We start from the raw sequence: 17,124 nt of genomic DNA, 5'->3' as shown, positions 1-17,124 counted from the left end.
TTTATATGCATTGTCATTAATTTTCTCAAGAATTTGGAAAGGTCCATCTCCTCGAGGATGCAGCTTAGTTCGTCTATGGGCTGGGAATCTTTCTTTGTGCATGTGAACCCAAACCCAATCTCCTGGTTCAAAGATGACACGTCGTTGCCCTTTATTGGCTTGGGAAGCACCCTTTCATTCTTTTGGGCAATTTAAAGTCGTACCCTCTCATGAAGTGACTTCACCAACTCCACCTTCTTTTGTCCATCCAAGCTATTCTTGCCATCAATAGGTAAAGGCATCCAATCTAAAGGAGTAAGTGGATTGAAACCATAAATAATTTCAAATTGAGAGTATGAAGTAGTAGTATGCATGGTCCTATTATATGCAAACTCAATCAATGACAAACAATCCTCCCAAGTCTTTAAATTCTTATGAACAACAGTGCTTAAAAGCTGAGTTATAGTCCTATTAACTACTTCAGTCTGACCATCAGTCTGCGGGTGACAAGTAGTGGAAAATAAGAATTTAGTACCTAATTTCCCTCACAACACCTTCCAAAAGTAGCTAGAAACAATGCTTCTAGGCACACCATGGAGTCGCACTACCTCCCTGAAAAACAAGTCAGCTATGCTTGTGACATCATCTGTTTTATGGCATGGAATGAAATGTGCCATCTTGCTAAATCTATCCACAACCACAAAAATAGAATCTCTCCCCTTTTTTGTCCTAGGGAGCCCCAAAACAAAGTCCATAAGTATGTCTACCCAAAGCTCACTAGGAATGGGTAAGGGTGTATATAACCCATGTGGCAAAACCTTAGATTTGGCCTTTCTACATGTGATGCACCTACTACAAATGCAATTGATGTCTCTTTTCATCTTAGACCAAAAGAAATATTCATGCAATATGTCTAAGGTTTTCTTGACACCAAAGTGTGCCATTAATCCCCCCCCCCCATGTGCCTTACGCACCAATAACTCACGCATAGAACAACTAGGCATACATAGTTTATTTTCTTTAAACAAGTAACCATCATGATTATAAAACTAACCAAATGATGCCTTACCACATGCCATATACACATCAGAAAAGTTAGCATCATTGGCATACATGTCTTTCACATATTCAAACCCAAGCATTTTAGCACTCATAGAAGTAAGAAGTACATACTTCCGGGATAAAGCATCAGCAACAATATTCTCCTTACCTTGCTTGTAACGGATGACATATGGAAAGGTCTCAATATATTCCATCCATCTAGCATGCCTCTTATTCAACTTACCTTGACCCTTGAGATGCTTCAACGATTCATGATCGGTATGGATCACAAATTCCCTAGGCCACAAGTAGTGTTGCCAAGTCTCTAATGCATGAACAAGAGCATAAAGCTCTTTGACATAAGTATGGTACTTCAGGGATGCCCCACTTAGCTTCTCACTAAAGAAGGCGATCGGCCACCTATCCTGCATCAAAACGGCTCCAATCTCTATTCCTGAGGCATCACATTCAATCTCCAAAGCTTTGTTAAAATCTGGTAATGCTAACACGGGTGCAAAGCACAACCTTTCTTTAATAGTGGCAAATGCATTCTCTTGATTAGCCCCCTAATGAAACACAACATTCTTTTTAATGACTTTAGTGAGTGGTGCAGCAATGGTGCTAAAGTCTTCAACAAAACGCCGATAAAAGCTAGCTAAACCGTGAAAGCTTCTTACCTCAGTGATGCTCCTCGGCGTTGGCCACTCCCTAATGGCCTTGACTTTCTCTTCATCCACTTCAATACTCTTTATACTAACAACATAACCAAGAAAAACAACTTCCTCCATGCGAAAGGTATATTTCTTGAAATTAGCATACAACTTTTCACATCTCAACACATTAAACACATATCTCAAATGCTCAATATGTTCATTTAAGTCCTTGCTGTACACTAGGATATCATCAAAGTACACAACCACAAACTTGCCTATGAACGCACGTAGGACATGATTCATTAATCTCATGAAAGTACTGGGCGCATTTGTAAGTCCAAATGGCATAACCAACCATTCATAAAGCTCATACTTAGTCTTAAAAGCCATTTTCCATTCATCACCCTCTTTCATTCTAATTTGATGGTACCCACTTTTAAGATCAATTTTATTGAAAATACATGAGCCATGCAATTCATCAAGCATATCATCTAATCTAGGAATGGGATGGCGATACTTTACCTTGATATTATTAACTGCCCTGCAATCAATGCACATCTGCCATGTCCCATCCTTCTTAGGCACTAGAAGCACTGGTATTGCACATGGGCTCATGCTCTCCCTCACGTACCCCTTGCTCATCAAATCCTCAACTTGCCTCTTAAGCTCCTTTGTCTCATCTGGATTACTTCTATAAGCTGGTTGGTTTGGAATATCAGCCCCAGGCACAAAATCAATTTGGTGCTCAATGCCTCTAATGGGTGGCAACTCATTAGGCATTTCCTCTGATAATACATCCTCAAACTCCCGCAACAAAGAAATAATCAAACTAGGAAGAAACTGGCCAGCTTCATTAAGATTAAGATAAGACTCTTTATAGACAAGAAAAATCATAGGGCGATCTGCTAAGAAGATCCTCTTAACCTCACTCTCTATTGCATAGAAACTCACTTTTGTCTTTCCTTTTCTCTTAGCAGACTCTATTTCTTTATTGCTCAATCTCTTTTCACTCTTTTTTTTTATCACTCTCATGTTCACTCTTTCTTTTTTGAGCAACCTCACTTTTCAGTTTCAGTTGGTCCTCATAGACCTGTCTTGGAGTTAAAGGAGCAAGCTTGGTTGTTTTGCCCTCCTTTACAAAGCTGTACATGTTTTTGAATCCATCATGTATCACTCTCCTATCATACTGCCATGGCCTCCCCAACAAGATATGGCTAGCATGCATAGGCACAACATCACAAAGCACTTGATCTTGATACTTTCCAATGGAAAAAGTAACTAACACTTGTCTATCCACCCTAACATCTCAACAATCATTTAACCACTGCAACTTGTATGATTGAGAGTGTTTCAAGGTAGGTAAATTCAATTTCTCAACTAAAGTAGTGCTGGCAACATTAGTACAACTCCCCCATCAATGATCATACTACATACCTTGCTATTAATGTGGCATCTAGTATGGAAAATGTTCTCCCTCTGTTGCTCTGCTTCATCAATCTTAATTTGTGTGTTGAGAGCACATTTGGCAATAAGGGACTCACCTGTTACGAGGTATTCTACTCCATCATCATCACTAGCATCCTCCAACTCGGATATCTCATCACGATCATCCTCACTTGTAGTCATCACCGCCCTATTGTCACGCATAATCATCACACGTTTGTTTGGACATTGAGAAGCGATGTGCCCTGAACCCAAACACTTAAAGAATTTAATATCTTTATTTCTTGAGGGTTGGGATGCTATCTTGGGTTTGTTGCTAGTTCCTTCATCTTTTCCTTTAGGTGGTTTTGTCTTTGCCTTTGTTACAGCTCGATCATATGTCTCCCACTTTGGTTTCCAACGAGTGCTATAAACTAAAGTGTACCTTGATGTCCCTTTCCTCTTTAATTTCCTCTCCACCTTCATAGCCAGGTGCACCATGTCTTCTATTTCTACATAATGTTGCAACTCAACCACATTGGCTATCTCCCTAATCAAAACACACAAAAATCTAGCTATAGTGGCCTCCCTATCCTCCTCTACATTCGCCCGCTTCATAGCCACCTCCATCTCCTTATGGTAGTTCTCCACACTCCTAGACCCCTATGTAAGATTTTGTAATTTCTGGGAGAGGTCCCTATAGTAGTGGCTGGGTACAAATCTTCGTCTTATGAGAGCTTTCAGCTCTTCCCATGTCTCAACAAGCCTCTCATAATTCCTCATCTTATTTGTCACTAATTGATCCCACCAAATAATAGCATAATCAGTGAACTCAATTATTGCCAACTTCACTTTCTTCTCCTCTGAATAGTTATGACAATCAAAGATCAACTCTATCTTCTTCTCCCACTCTAAATAAACTTCAGGGTCAGTTCTACCTTGGAAAGATGGTATTTTCATTTTGATGCTCTCAAGGTCCCTATCTTCTTCTCCCACTCTAAATAAGCTTCAGGGTCAGTTCTACCTTGGAAAGATGGTTTTTTTTGTAACCCTAGAACAATGAAGCCCTAGAATTAAAGATGCAATAGACAAAAGATAGAATTACACCTGATTGGAAACATTGCTCTGACTACCAAACGATGTGAACCCTAATCGAGTTGCTTTGAGACCCAACAACCCCAAGAAAGCCAAACTCAGGTCTATGGATGGAGAATCTAGACCTGATGAGAACTCGTTCAAAGAACCTAGATTATACTAAAATCTAGACCCGTTGAAGAACCCATCTCAAGAACCTAGATTACAAATGAGGAATGCGACAAAGGTTTTGATTTACCTTTGATAAGTTCAAAAGTTTCAGAAGAACAAGATGAGATAACTCAAGTCTCAATTACAATTCCATATAGCCTGCCTCTCAAATAAGGCTACAAGTGGTTTAAATAGACCTTGGTTCTCATCACCTGTGTTGGAGTTAAATGAGCAAGTTTGATTGTTTTTCCATCCTTTTCAAAACTGTACATGTTTCTAAACCCATCATAGATCACTCTCCTATCTCACTGTCACAACCTCCCCAATAAAATATGGTCAGCATGCATAGGCTAGTCATCACAAAGTACCTCATCCTTGTACCTTCCAATTGAAAAAGAAACTAAAACTTGCTTATTTACCCTAACCTCCCCACAATCATTCAACCACTGCAACTTGTATGGTTTAGGGTGTTTCAAGGTAGGTAAATTCAATTTCTCAACTAAAGTAGTGCTAGCCACATTAGTACAACTCCCTTCATCAATGATCATACTACATACTTTGCTATTGATGTGGAATTTAGTATGGAAAATGTTCTCTCTTTGCTGCTCTGTATCATCTATCTTACTTTGTGTATTGAGAGCACGCCTGACAACAAAAGGCCCACCATACTCTTCATTCTTATACTCATGTTCAATACTAGGCTCACATCTTCTCTTATCTTTCCCACCTTGCAGATTTCTACTCGCTGTATCTCGATGATCTATCCTATCCCTCACTTCTCCTAACACCATGTTCAACTGCTCAAACTGTTGTTGCATGGCTTGCAACACAAAGGAATTATTTGACATCCCCTTTGGTGATGAGTCACTTTAATGAGATATTGTATGCACTGCACAAGAGAAAATGTTAGTGGAAAAAAGACCTCACACGCTCCCTTACGTGTTTACACTCGAATAATGGCACTCTACTCGTGTTTCACTCTTAATTGACTTTTTCCCGATAATGATCTCGCACTCTCTTGCCTTTTATCTCAAGAGTTTTCCCACTCAAGTTCTTTAAGAACTAATTGAATCCAATCAAGACAATACAACATTGTTTCATCCCAAGTAGTAATTAGATCCAAGAAACAAGAACAAGAGAAAACACGGAAAGAATAAAATGACACGAGACTCAAGTAAATGATACAAGAGAAAAAGTAATCACAAGACTAGATATCAATTATAATGATATATTCAGCCCCTTTAAAGATAAGGCTTAATCAATAAAATAAAAATTTGGATTTTTTTTTTGTGATTTTTATTTTCCTTTTCTTTTCTTTACTTTTCTGTTCTTTTCTCAACAATTCAACCAAAAATAGAAATATTCAATTGTGATAATCAAACAATTGAATTCAAATAGATAAAAATTGACCAGGAAATAGAAGGGAATCAATGAAACCTTAGAAATTTCAAACCCTAGATGGTGCAAATTTTAGCAGCCCTCAAACAAGGAATTTAGCCACTCTATGATGATGAACATGAAATCTAAATGATAGAGTAATTTGGTAGCCCTAAGAAAAATGAATTTCTACACTTTTTTTTTTCAACCCTAGAACTATTAAGCCCTAGAATTAAAGATGCAATAAATAAAAGATAGAATCAGACTTGATTGGAAATAGAGCTCTGAATACCAAATGATGTGAACCACAATTGACTCGCTGTGAGACCCAACAACAATATTGGAAAAACAAACCCAAGAAAGCTAAACTCAAGTCTATGAATGGAGAATCTAGTACCGTTGAAGAACCCGTCTCAAGAACCCAAATTACAATGGAGGAACGCCATAAAGGTTATGATTTACCTTTGATAAGTTCCAAAGTTCAACCAAGAACAAGAGGAGTAAACTCAACTCACCATGAAAATTCAATATTGTCTAACCTACTCAAATGAGGCTACAAGTGGTTTGAATAAACAATTCCTAAAAACCCTAGTGAATAGTACCGCGAGTACTGTAGCTTGAACAGTTCCGTACTATAGTAACTTCTAAAACCCTAGTTTAAATAAAATAATAACTTTCTAAATAAGCCCTTGGCCAAAATACAAGGTCTTCCCAAAAATCCTAGTTCATTAAAAATAAGACGTGTGAGTTGGACATCCCCCAAACCCATTTATTCTAGATTAATTCCTATGACTAATAAAATAAGCCCTTTTAATGAAATAAATAAGTCTATGGCCTTCAATAACAATAGGCCCAAGTTGTGTCTTCCATAGCATATCACATGGATGAAAACTGGATCTCCTTTTCTCAAGCCCATCTTGAATGTTGGGCTCTTGCTAAGCACGTCTCAAATGGATTTCGTCCATCCATGCATAGCTTCCTTGATCTTCCTAACTCTTGATCTTGTAGTTGCCCCATCTGAAACTTGCAAAGGATCTTTACGACTTGGTCAACCTTGGGGCCCATCAAGGACTTTCCTTGTTGATATTTCAGCAACCACAAAATTTTCCTTACCATGTGTGTAATTGATGACATGAGGAAAAGTCACATTACATTCCTCCTACTTGGCATGCATTGTATTAAACTTGTCCTTTCAAGTAAATCAAGGACTTATGTTCGGTATGCAGGACAGATTCTTTTGGCCAAAGGTAACGTTACCAATTCTCCAATGTTGTCACACAATCAATTTGATGCTTTATTCCTCTAATAAGTGACAATCTACAAAGAACATCGATGGGCAACACTTCATATCCCTGCAACAAAGAGATAACAATACTAGGCAACGATTCGTTAAATTCGTTAGTATTAAAATTCTTTATAGCATAAAAATTCACTTCTCTCTCACTTTCTTCACTCTCGTTTTTCTTTTCAATCTCGTTTTTCTTTCCACTCTCTTTTTTTTTTCACTCTCTTTTCCCTTTTCACTATCTTTTCTTTCACTCCCTTTTTCAACATCTTCTTTTGAACCTTCGGCCCCACAATTGTCTTTCAACTGATTCTCTCTTTTTCTTGATATTTCAACCTCACCCTCATATTTTTTCTCTCTCATTTTTCTCTCTCCTTTTCGATCTCCCTATTTCTTTTTTCCTCAATCTCACTCCCACTCTTTCTTTTTCCCTCAACCTCACTTTTACTCTCTTTTTTGATCAATTTCAATTTCTCTATTTCTTTTTTGATCAACCTCACTTTCACTCTTTATTTTTTGATCAATCTCACTTTCACTCTTTCTTTTTTGATTAACCTTACTTTTCAGTTTCAGTTGGTCATCATGGACTTGTTGATGGGCCCCAAGGTGGAAAAGTCGTAAAGATCCTTTGCAAGTTTCAAATTGGGCAATTATAAGATCAAGAGTTAGGAAGATCAAGGAAGTACAAGGATGGGTGAAATCCACTCTAGGTGTGTTTGGCAAGAGGCCAACATTCAAGATGGGCTTGAGAGGAGGAGATCTAGTTTTCATCAATGTGACATGCTATGGAACACACGACTTGAGCCTATTATTATTGAAGGCCATTGATTTATTTATTTCATTAAAATGGCTTATTTTATTAGTCATAAGAATTAATCTAGAATAATTAGGCTTGGGGGATGTCCAGCCCACACATGTCTTATTTCTTATGAAGTAGGGTTTTTGGGAAGACCTTGTATTTTGGCCAAGAGCTTATTTGGAAAGTATTATATTATTTGAACTAGGGCTTTATAAGTTACTGTAGCACAGCACTATTCACACTAAAGTACCTGCGGCACTATTCATTTAAGGTTTTGGGGATTGTTTATTTAAACCACTTGTAGCCTCATTTAAGAAGGTTAGACATTATTGAAATTGATGAATTTTATTCATTGTAAGTTGAGTTTATCTCCTCTTGTTCTTGATTGAACGTTTGAACTTATGAAAAGTAAATCACAATATTTGTGGCGTTCCTCCTTTGTAATCTGGGTTCTTGAGACGGGTTCTTCAACATGTCTAGATTTTTATATAATCTAGGTTCTTGAAATGATTTCTCATCGAGTCTAGATTCTCCATCCATTGACTTGAGTTTGGCTTTCTTGGATTTGTATTTCCAATATTGTTGTTGGGTCTCAAAGCGAGTCGATTAGGGTTCACATCATTTAGTATTCAGAGCAAGGTTTCCTATCAGGTCTAATTCTATCTTTTATTTATTACATTTTTAATCTAGGGCTTCATTGTTATAGGGTTACAAAAAATAAAAATTGCAGAAATTTCATTTTTCCTTGGGCTGCCAAATTACTCTATCATTTGAGTTTCGTGTTCATCATCATAGGGTGACTAAATTTCTTGTTTGAGGGCTGCCAAAATTTACACGGGTTTGAAATTTCTAGGTTTCATTGATTCCCTTCTATTTCATTGTCAATTTTTATATGCTTAATTCAATTGTTTGATTATCACAATTGAATATTTCTGTTTGTGGTTGAATTGTTGAGAAAAGAAAAGAACAAAAAGGAAATAAAAATTGAAAAAAATAAAATTGAAAAAAAATAAAATTGGTTGAGCTTTATCATCAAAGGGGATGAATACATCTTTCTAGTTGGTATCTTATTTTGTAATTAATCTTTTCCTCATATTAATTCCTTGAGTTGTGTCATTTTTGTTCCTTCCGTATTTCTCTTGTTCTTGTTTTCTTGGACCTAATTACTAGATGGAATAAAATAGGGTTGTAGTGTCTTGATTTAGTTTCAATTAGTCCTTCAAGAACTTGAGTGGGAAAACGCGCGAGGTAAAAGGCAAGAGAGTGTGAGATCATTATCGACAAAAAAAACAATTAAGAGTGAAACACGAGTGGAGTGCCATTGTTCGAGTGTAAACACGTAAGGAAGCGTGTGAGGTCTTTTTTCCACTAACATTCTTTTTTTTTTTTTTTGTGCAGAGCATATGATGTCTAACAAAAATGACTCATCACCAAAGGGGATGCTAGATAACTCCTTTGTGTTGCAGGCCATGCAACAACAGTTTGAGCAGTTGAACATGGTGTTAGGTTCCTGAGAGATAGGATAGATCCTCAAGATACAGTGAGTAAAAATCTGCAAGGTGAGAAAGATAGGAGAAGATGAGAGAGCCTAATATTGAACATGAGTATAAGAATGAAGAGTATGGAGAGTCTCTTATTGTCAGGCGTGCTCTCAATACACAAAGTAAGATGAATGACACAGAGCAGTAGAGAGAGAACATTTTCCATACTAGATGTCACATCAATTGCAAGGTATGTAGTATAATCATTGATGGAGGAAGTTGTACTAATGTTGCTAGCACTACTTTAGTTGAGAAATTATATTTCCCACTTTGAAACACCCTAGATGATGGGCCCCAAGGTGGACCAAGTCTTAAGGATCAATTACAATATTAAGAGCCACAAGGATCAAGAAAGCAATGCAAAAATTGGTGTAATCCAATTGGGGTGAAGCTAGCAAGAGCCCAACACTCATGATGGGCTTCAAAGAATGAGAACTAGTTTTGATCCACTTGATCCAAGCTATGAAAGACACGACTTGGGCCTATTGTTATTGAAGGCCATGGACTTATTTAATTCATTAAAAGAGCTTATTTTATTAGTCATAGGAATTAATCTATAATAATTGGGCTTGGGGGATGTCCAGCCCACACATCTTATTTCTAATGAACTAGGGTTTTTGGGAAGACCTTGTATTTTGGCCAAGGGCATATTTGAAAAGTTATTATTTTATGTGAACTAGGGTTTTAGAAGTATTGTAAAGCAGTACTGTTCACGCTACAGTACCTGCGGCACTATTTAGTAGGGTTTTGGGGATTGTTATTTAAACAACTTGTAGCCTCATTTGAGAAGATTAGACATTATTGAATTTTTATTTGGTGAGTTGAGTTTGCTCTTGTTTTTTATTGAACTTTTGAACTTACCAAAGGTAAATCACAACCTTTGTGGCATTCCTCCTCTGTAATTTGGGTTCTTGAGACAAGTTCTTCAACGGGACTAGATTTTAATATAATCTAGGTTCTTGAAATGAGTTCCCAACAAGTCTAGATTCTCCATCCATTGACTTGAGTTTGGCTTTCTTGGGTGAGTTTTCCAATATTGTTGTTGGGTCTCAAAGCGAGTCGATTGTGGTTCACATCATTTGGTATTAGTTTCCAATCAGGTCTGATTCTATCTTTTATTTATCGTATCGTTAATTCTAGGGCTTCAATGTTTTAGGGTTGTAAGAAAAAAAAAAGAAGTGAGTAAAAAGATACAGTCAAACCACTAAAGTATGTCTAGACTGTCTCCTAGCGAATTTCGGACTTGGACTTGTTGTGATTTCATTTTGTGATTTTTTTTTCTTTTTCTTTTCTTTCAAATTGCTCTCAAACCCCATGAATGTCCTCTGAATTTGACTGGGCTTGACTTGCTTTTTTATAAAATCTGAAATTAAACATAAAAAAAAACTGCTTAGGAGTATCCCAATGTAAATAGAAATTCAATTAAAGAATACACATTAATTTCTATGATTTCTATTCACATTTTAGCATTTTAGTCCAATAATAGGATATTTAGACTGCACTTTCGCACACTCATCACACACCCTAACTTACTCATTGCTAGTCCCTAGCAATTTTCATGTGAAAACGACGAAAGAGATCAAAGAAAATCACATATAAAGGCCATCAAGTCACACTTTCCAAATTCACATATCAAAACAATCTAAAGAATCCAATAACTCATCAAGATCAATCCACCTATAGCAATCCACAGAGTGTGTGTGTGTTCTCCAAGCCATAATCATCTTACTACTAATCTTGACGCATGCAACATCAAGAATGTCTCAAGCAAAAGGTTCAACTCTATAACTCACGAGTATAATAGTATTTCGTGTAAGAGCTCTCTCTATGGAGTTGACAATGGGTGTATACACACTCTCATGGAAAATTAGGCAATTATGTACAAGCAACAAGCAAACATTGATCTTATGATAGGAACACTAACAAATGAGACTTCCACCAGTCTTTCCAACAGCTTACTTAGGATCAAAACGGTCAACACAAAAGGTTGTAATGTGGCTTGGTTTCGGGGCTATATGAAAAAAAAAAAGGATGAAAGGGATTCAAAAACTTCCAAGTACATACAAAGGGAATTTTATTAAATATTTCAATAGACCATACTTCTTACTTAATGTACTCTCCAACTTTTTAGATCATCAAATAATAATGCTTTTCCTTCTTCTTCCTCTTTTTTTTTTCAACAATTTGATGGACAACCACATGCCACTTTTGTATTCTTTCCATCTCTACCAACTTTTTTTTTCTTCTTCTTTTTATTTTTTTCTTTTCGGAGCTCACTCAATTGAACACTTTACAACTTGTACTCTTCTCTTTTTTTCTGTCGTCTTCTTCTTTCTTTTTTTTTAATTGAAAATGATAACTTTAAAGAAAGAAAATACAAATTCCACATCTAGTATATACTTAGAAGTAAAAAGGATAAGAAAATCTGTGTATAGGTTATACTCCAATGTGGAGAGGCATGGATGATATGGGCATATGAAAAGAAAAAGCTACATGTGTTTATTGGCTCAAAGTTGGCTACTAGGGGTCTATGATGGAAATGGATAGCTTGAAAGGCTCAAACGTTAATCCTAAGTTGACCTTCGTCACATTTCAAGTATATCCACCATTGTACCACAAACCATTTAATGATATTCTCAAAATAAGTGCCCAATTTAACAGATCAATGAACGCTTACCACAATTTACTGCATTTGTATGTTCTCAATCCTCTCCAAACTCACATGAATACTTAAGCAAAAGAGTTCTCTAGCTACATGTGTCAAACCACCATCTTACCACAAAGCTTGGATAAGTGCATTAAGGGTTCTGTGAATGTTTCAGTAAAAATGATTATGGTGGGTTTGGTGAATTCATGAAGATGGCTATGAATGAGAATGAGTACACATGCGAAAATGATACAAGTGTGATGTAAATTAAAAAAAAATTTGACACATGAAAATATGCCACGAAGTTCCAACAAGCATTTTAGATACTGAATTTGCACCACCACCCCCAACTTAAATGAAACATTGTCCTCAATGTTTAAGAATCAAAATTGAATGTGGAGTAACTGAAAATAGTAGAATACACTTAATGAGTGACGTGGGTAGCTCACTAAACACTGAAGATGGTAAACTGAAATGACGAAATGAAACTATCCTGCAATCAAAAACAAAGAAAATAACAGTAAAAAAAAAGGAAAAGAAAGAAAATAAGAAAAAACAAAAACAAAACAAAGCAAAACAAAATAAATAAAGAAACACATACCTTAGTGGTGTGGTCAAGGTTGATAGACTGGATCCATAAGTGGAATGTCTTCCACTTCGGGAACTTGCCTATCAATTAATACTTTAAGGCGTTGACCATTTAATTTAAAGATCTGACCATCCTTAGGATCTTCTATTTCTACTGCCCCATTTACAAAAACATTCTTTACTATAAAAGGGCCAGTCCACCTAGACTGAAGTTTTCCTGGGTACTTGTTGATGGGCCCTAAGGTGGACCAAGTCTTAAGGATCAATTACAAGATTAAGAGCCACGAAGATCAAAGGAGCAATACAAGAATTGGTGCAATCCAATTGGGATCAAGCTAACAAGAGCCCAACACTTATGATGGGCTTGAAAGAAGGAGAACCAGTTTTGATCCACTTGATGGAAGACACGACTTGGGCTTATTGTTATTGAACTCCATGGACTTATTGATTTCATTAAAAGGGCTTATTTTATTAGTCAAATGAATTAATCAAGAATAATTGGGCTTAGGGGATGTCCAGCCCACACGTCTTATTTCTAATGAACTAGGGTTTGGGGAAGGCCTTGTATTTTGGCCAAGGGTTTATTTGGAAAGTTATAATTTTATGTCTTACTAGGGTTTCAGAAGTTACTGTAGCGCGGTGTATGGCACTGTTCACTTAGGGTTTTTGGGGATTGTCTATTTAAACCAATTGTAACCTCATTTGAGAGGCAGACTATATGGAATTGTGATTGAGAGTTGAGTTATCTTCTCTTGTTCTTCTTGAACTTCTGAACTTATCAAAGGTAAATCAAAACCTCTGTGGCGTTCTTCCTTTGTAATCTTGGTTCTTGAGACGGGTTCTTCAATGGATCTAGATTTTGATATAATCTAGGTTCTTTGAACGAGTTCTCATCGGGTTTAGATTCTCCATCCATATACCTGAGTTTGGCTTTCTTGGGGTTATTTTTCCAGTATTTTTGTTGGGTCTCAGAGCAAGTATATTGGGGTTCACATCATTTGGTAATCAGAGCAAGGTTTCCTATCAGGTGTAATTCTATCTTTTATCTATTGCATCTTTAATTCTAGGGTTGCAAAAAAAAAAAATGGTGCAGAAATTCATTTTTTCCTAGGGCTGGTAGATTACTCTATCATTTTGGTTTCATGTTTATCAACATTGGTTGGCTAAGTTGCTTGTTTGAAGGCTGCCAAAATTTACACCATATATAGGTTGGAAATTTCTGGGTTTCTTGCATCTTTAAGTTTGTCAATTCCTTGGAGTGTCATTTCATTGGTTCTCTTCTATTTCCTTGCCAATTTTTATGTGTTTGAATTCAATTGTTTGATTGTTACAATTGAATATTGCTGTTTTTGATTGAAATAGTGAGAAAAGAAAGGAAAAGAACAGAAAGGAAAAGAAAAGAAAAGAAAGGAAAGGATAAGAAAAGAAAAGAAAAGAAAAAAAAATCAAAAAAAAATCTGAATTTTTATTTTATTTCAAAGGGGCTGCATATATCATTATAGTTGGTATATTGTCTTGTGATTACTCTTTCCCTTGTATCATTTTCTTGAGTCTTGTGTCATTTTATTCTTTCAGTGTTTTCTCTTGTTCTTGCTTCTTGGACCTAATTACTAGTTAGAATAAGACAAGGTTGTATTGTCTTGATTTAGTTCAATTAGTTCTGAAAGAACTTGAGTGGGAAAACTCTTGAGGTAAAAGGCAAGAGAGTGTGAGATCATTATTGGAAAAAAGCCAATTAAGTGTGAAACACGAGTGGAGTGTCATTATTTGAGTGTAAACACGTAAGATAGAGAACGTGAGGTCTTTTTCCACTAACATTCTTTTTTGTGCAGCACATACAATGACTCTTTAAAGTGACTCATAACCAAAGGGGATGTCAAATAATTCATTTGTGCTGCAAACCATGCAACAACAATTTGAGCGATTGAACATGGTGTTGGGAGAAGTAAGGGATATGATGGATCAACGAGGTGTAGTGATTAGAAATCTACAAAGTGGGAAAGATAGGAGGAGACATGAGCCTAGTATTGAGAATAGGTACGATAAGAATGAAGAGTATGGCGAGTCTCTTGTTGTTAGGCGTGCTCCCAATACAGAATTTAAGATGGATGATATAGAGCAACAAAGAGAGAATATTTTTCATACTAGATGCCACATCAACAACAAGGTATGTAGTATGATCATTGATGGGGGAAGTTGTACTAATGTTGCTAGCACTAATTTAGTTGAGAAATTGAATTTACCTACCTTGAAACACCCTAGACCATACAAGTTGCAATGGTTGAATGATTGGGGGGAGGTTAGGGTAAATAAGCAAGTGCTAGTTTCTTTTTCAATTGGGAAGTACAAGGATGAGGTGCTTTGTGATGTAGTGCCTATGATGCTGGCCATATTTTGTTGGGGAGGCCGTGGCAGTGTGATAGGAGAGTGATCCATGATGGGTTTAGGAACATGTACAGTTTTGAAAATGATGAAAAAACAATCAAACTTACACCTTTAACTCCAACACAGGTCCATGAGGACCAACTCAAGTTGAAAAGTGAGGATGATCAAAAAAGAAAGAGTAAAAGTGAGGTTGGGAAAGAAAGAAATAGTGAAACCTCAAGAAAAAGAGAGAATGAGTTGAAAGACAATTGTGAGGCTGAGAGTTCAAAAAAAGATGTTGAAAAAGGGATTGAAAGAAAGGAGAGTGTAAAGGAAAAAGAGAGTGAAAGAAATGAGGGTGATGTTAAAACCACAAGAAAAAAAGAGAGTGAAAAGAAAGATGAGAGCGAAGAAAGTGAGAGAAAAACAAAGAGAGAAGTGAGCTTTTATGCTAAGCCAAATTTTAATACTAACGGACTTAACAAATCTTTGCCTAGTGTTGTTATCTCTTTCTTGCAGGGATATGAGGTCATGATTCATAGCGGTGTGTTTAGTGGATTGCCACCTATTAGAGAGATAGAGCAATACATTGATCTTGTGCCAGGTATGACAATCCCTATCCGACCTTTATTTGAAGAGCATAAGTCCTTGATGCACTTGAAGGGACAAGTTAAGTTGGATAGAATGCATGCCAAGTGGGTTCAATTCATTGAGACCTTTCCTCATGTAATTCAGTACACATATGGTAAGAGAAATCTTGTATTTGAAGCATTATCAAGAAGGTATGTCCTTGTCTTCATTTTGGATGCAAAGTTATTGAGATTTCAATAAGATAAGAACTTGTTTGTTAATGATGATGGCTTGACTAGTGTGTATGGAGTACGTGAGAAAGCATCGTTTTCTCATTTATACAGACTAGATTGGTACTTGTTTAGAGAGAAAAGACTTTGTGTGCTTACTAGTCTTATGCGTGAGTTGCTTGTGCATGGATGTGGCCTGCTGAGAAATTTTGATATAAAGAGGACTTTAGAAGTGTTGCATGACCATTGGTGGGAGTACTACTTGCCATTCATTAGGTTTGCATATAGTTGGAGTGGTCACTTTGGTATAAAGAATATTTTAGGCATATTGTTACATGAACGTTTGCGAGAGTATCATTTGTCATTTATAGAGTTTGCATATAATAGGATCATGCATACTGATACTTCATATTGTCCTTTTGAAATTATTTATGGTTTTAATCTATTTATTTCTTTTGATTTAATGCATTTACCTGTTGATGACAAAACTAGCTTGCATGGACATTTCCAAATTCTTGATAAAGTTAATGATACTTCATATCTAGTGGATCTTCCAGGTAAGTATCATGTGTTTGCTATTTTCAATGTTACTAATTTTTTTCCCTATGATCCAGGTGGAGATTCGAGGTCTAATCCTTTTGAAGAGAAGGGGAATGATGGGCCCTAAGGTGGACCAAGTCTTAAGGATCAATTACAAGATTAAGAGCCACGAAGATCAAAGGAGCAATACAAGAATTGGTGCAATCCAATTGGGATCAAGCTAGCAAGAGCCCAACACTCATGATGGGCTTGAAAGAAGGAGAACCAGTTTTGATTCACTTGATGGAAGACACGACTTGGGCTTATTGTTATTGAACGCCATGGACTTATTGATTTCATTAAAAGGGCTTATTTTATTAGTCAAATGAATTAATCAAGAATAATTGGGCCTAGGGGATGTCCAGCCCACACGTCTTATTTCTAATGAACTAGGGTTTGGGGAAGGCCTTGTATTTTGGCCAAGGGTTTATTTGGAAAGTTATAATTTTATGTCTTACTAGGGTTTCAGAAGTTACTGTAGCGCGGCGTATGGCACTGTTCACGCTACAGTACCGAGGCATTGTTTACTTAGGGTTTTTGGGGATTGTCTATTTAAACCAATTGTAACCTCATTTGAGAGGCAGACTATATGGAATTGTGATTGAGAGTTGAGTTATCTTCTCTTGTTCTTCTTAAACTTCTGAACTTATCAAAGGTAAATCAAAACCTCTGTGGCGTTCTTCCTTTGTAATCTGGGTTCTTGAGACGGGTTCTTCAATGGGTTTAGATTTTGATATAATCTAGGTTCTTTGAATGAGTTCTCATCGGGTCTAGATTCTCCATCCATATACTTGAGTTTGGCTT

General features: G+C 36.6%; 1 pseudogene; it reads right to left on the bottom strand.

The window, feature by feature from the left end:
* Window positions 1-896: 896 nt before the first annotated feature.
* Window positions 897-17,124, bottom strand: part of LOC122291005 — a 46,518-nt pseudogene continuing 30,290 nt past the window's right edge.

The sequence above is a fragment of the Carya illinoinensis genome, chromosome 13 (assembly GCF_018687715.1).
Source record: "Carya illinoinensis cultivar Pawnee chromosome 13, C.illinoinensisPawnee_v1, whole genome shotgun sequence".
NCBI lineage: Eukaryota > Viridiplantae > Streptophyta > Magnoliopsida > Fagales > Juglandaceae > Carya > Carya illinoinensis.
The sequence above is the reverse complement of the archived record's forward strand: the minus strand, read 5'-3'. Positions and strand labels throughout refer to the sequence as shown.